Source organism: Haliotis cracherodii, unplaced genomic scaffold, assembly GCF_022045235.1.
Source record: "Haliotis cracherodii isolate W230 unplaced genomic scaffold, xgHalCrac1.p SCAF_7, whole genome shotgun sequence".
Taxonomy (NCBI): Eukaryota; Metazoa; Mollusca; class Gastropoda; order Lepetellida; family Haliotidae; genus Haliotis; species Haliotis cracherodii.
Window position 1 is genome coordinate 29,704,623 of NW_027266330.1, and position 3,855 is coordinate 29,708,477.

A 3,855-nucleotide genomic window follows, 5' to 3' on the forward strand; every position below is an offset into this window, starting at 1 on the left:
GAATGCCCTTTGGATAATATTGTTTTTTCCTCAACGTGCTGAGAATAATTTAGATTCTAATAATGTTTTAGATTGCTTTGCCCCAAAAGAACAGATCTCTCGTTAAATCTTAATGAGATGTAGAAACTGGAAAGTACCATTGAACCGGCTACGGCCTTTCGAGACCAACCAAAACAGCAACAAGAAGCTACGACGCTGCAGTCCTGTTACGTCGCCCTTCCTTTCTACAAAAATTTCAAAGATAACAAAGAGCGTTAAACGACTCTTGCTAAAAGGTTGTTGGGTCAAGGTTTAAGGCTTCAGCAAAGCTGTCACAATGTTTTATGGTAGACATGTGGAGGACGTATCCAAATTTGACGCATCAGTGATAACAATAATGTCCGATGCACGCCACTACTTTTACTTGTACCATATGTTCCCGTGTTTGTTCAGGTGAACATTTGACTTGCCTTTGCATGTGTTTATGACGGATGCCAACGGTGGAACAGGAAACGCTCACCCTTTCGCGAACAACTGATATCATCACTATTTGTTTGTGATTCATAAACACATGCTCATGAGTCATGGGTGAGTGAGTGAGTATGGTTTTACGCCGCTTTTCGCAATATTCCAGCAATATCACGGCGGGGGACACCAGAAATGGGCTTCACACAGTGTACCCATGTCAGGAATCGAACCCGGGTCTTTGGCGTGACGAGCGAACGCTTTAACCACTAGGCTACCCCACCGCCCCTTAAAGGTGACAGAACGAGTAGGTATCACTCTGTCCATTGAGGTGACACACGTTTTAGCGAGTTTTTGAGATTTCGTATGACAAAATTATTTTGTTTTTAATTACAGACTGAGAGTCTAGAGGTTATACGTCGTTTATGGCTTCGACCAGCAGCTACTACCTGGTTCGGGGTCAGCTATTGTCGCGGTGTATTTCTTAAAGTCATCTCCAGGTCATGCATACTTGTTATCTCCTCGCCACTGTCCCAATCTCCTCCCATACAAGACCACACAAAGAAGCCGCGGCACCATTTCCTGTTTCGTTAGGCTGCACTAATCGATAAGTGCGAAATAATTTCCTACTGAGATCAGTGTCCCTTGACTGGCCTATCATGATACCGTTCGAGCGGTATGGCCCGTCCTTGACGCGTTATCGGGAACGTAATCAGCTGATACAACAATATGGATGACATGAACCAGGTGAAACCCGGAACAAATGCGTTGTTAGTGAACGCTAATGTGAGAGAAAATGAAGGATGCATTTTATAATCCCGAATTAAAGGGGGGGGGGGCTATGATAATGCACCTTGTTTAAAGATTATTTTCTTTGCTGAATGTTGAGGTTCTGCCCTGTATGCTTTGTTTGTTTGTTTGTTGTTTTACGCCGCACTCAGCAATATTCCAGCCATATGACAGCGGTCTGTAAATAATCGAGTCTGGACCGGACAATCCAGTGATTGACATCATGAGCATCGATCCACGCAATTGGGATACGATGACCCCCCGATCCCGTTAATCGCCTCTTACGGCAAGCATAGTCACCTTTTACGACAAGCATGGGTTGCTGAAGATCTATTCTACCCCTCTTCGCGGATCGCTTGCGTGTTCTTGTTCGTGTTCGTATTCGTGTGTGTGTGCGCGTGTGCGTGTGCGTGCGTGCGTGCGTGTTCTAACTCGGATCCTCGCGGGTCCTGCCCTGTATGAGGTGAGGTGAAATGACTTTCCACATATTTCGCTTATATAGTGACGTTGCATGTGTTTGGCTACTTATTCAAAACTGCCGGGCAAAAGACAGCAAACACCTATGTTTGATGGTGGCTGAAATGAATTTTCGATGGAGGTGAAGCTGATAAGTGAATCATGGGCGATATTACATACAGTGTAGCAATGAGTATCTCACAACAGGTGACGCGCACATGACATCTCAAGGAAGACGGGGGGCACAATTTGACTGTACACAGTGATGAGTGTATGTGGAAATATTGACAGTAGCGGGTGACCTCGCCAAGATGAGCACTACCAAGCTGACTGTCGTTCATTTCCCGATGAACGTCAGTATGTCACGTGAATACGTTGTCAATCGCGCGGAGACATATAGAACTACTTTAGGGGAATTCCTCAGTGTCTAAAAATAACGTCAAATAGGGACGGTATAATTATATGACAATTTCTTTTAGAATATGCACCATGAACCAAAACTAAGTTTTCAAACAAAGAATGAATTTTGATCTTTCGATAATATAATTGTTGTCACAAATATCCGTTTGCTAGTATCGAACGCGGCGCGTGCTTTGAGCGAACCCCACTGCATAGCCAGTGACATCACCGATACCAGAACCATGGCGAACGCTGGTTAGGACGTGGATTTTGATGAATTGATGTATTTTTTTGCGATTTTGATATGGGCGTTCCTGGTGTTATTGCACAATCATTTAACAAAACTATCTCGGCACCATCGGAAATATCAAAACGAGAAATTGAAGATGAATTATCACTTTCTGACTTCAAAGGTTTATCACGCCCAGAAATTCCGTCTCAGTCAAAGTTCCGAAGCGTTTCAAAGTGAGCTACTGAGGATGAGTTAATGCAATACGAGTCATTACATCAGTCTGAATCAACGAAGAAAAACACAAAGTGGGGACTGAGAATTCTTCAAGGTATGAGAATATTTTTTTGAGAATATATATTGTTTTCCTAAATGAGCCTAAATCAAACTAATCTAAGTTTATCAAATTCTTGGTGTGCATTACATTTACAGCTCGATTTATGAAATGGAAGTATCAGACACAACGAAACATGAAAATATTACATTTATTTCAGATTGGGACCTGGAAACCTTTAAACGAGGTGCTCAACATGGGCGCTATACACCCGGAAGCACTTGCTGAGAAGATGGCCAAGTTTTATTGTGAGGCTAAACCCTAAGGTTCCGAGAAAAGGTCGTCACAATCTGAAGAATATCATAAAAACACACTGAAATACATTCGTGCTGCCAGCAATCGTCATATATCTGATATTGGTAGACAGATAGACATTGCTCATGATAAGTTGTTCCAAAAAGCAAATCAGACCTTAGATGGTTTGCTGAAGCACAGGATGCAGAGTGGTGTCTCGCGACCAACTCAACACAAAGAAGTTATTGAGGCTACATAAAATTGCCGTTTATTTCAGTGATGCCGAAAGTTCACCTATCAAACTCCGCCAAGCTGTTTGGTACAATATTGCTATTCATTTTGTATCTAGGGGTTTAGAGTTCCACCACCAGCTACCAATGTCATCATTTGAATTTAAAAGTGGCGAAAACGGTGTTGAATATGCTTGCTTAACACACGAAACACAGCGACAACAAAAAAATTGGGGGGAGGGGGGGAGGCTAAATAATGAAGAGGCAATGGCTGTCAAAAGAATGTACTCGACTGGTCAGCCAAACTGTCCAGTCCAAATGCTGAAAACCTTTATCAGTAGAACCGACACTCAAGCTACCTCTCTATTTAACCAGCGTGTTAAGGATGCCATTTCGCAACCGTTGAGTCACGAAAAATGGTATACTTGTAAATCATTAGGTAAAACTAGTTTCAAAGGTTTCATGGCTGATGTTTCCAAATATTCAAAGTGTTCAAAACGGTACACAGCCCACACTGTCTGAGAGCGACACCGATTCAGGCTATGAATAATGCAGGCTTTGAAGCCAGACAGATCATGTATATGTCGAGTCACCGAAATGAAGCGTCCATTCGAAGATATAACAGGGAATGCTCGACTCACCAAAAGAAATCACCGAATCGTGTATTGCTTCTGTCGGGGCTAGAAGGACCTCATCGTCTCCGTAAAGTAGTACTAGAATGTGCAGGTCGTCCATACTGA

The 3,855-nt window shown here is 42.8% G+C and overlaps 1 pseudogene; it reads left to right on the forward strand.

Moving 5' to 3' along the window:
* Positions 1–2,000: 2,000 nt before the first annotated feature.
* Positions 2,001–3,855, forward strand: LOC139448785 (uncharacterized; annotated as a pseudogene).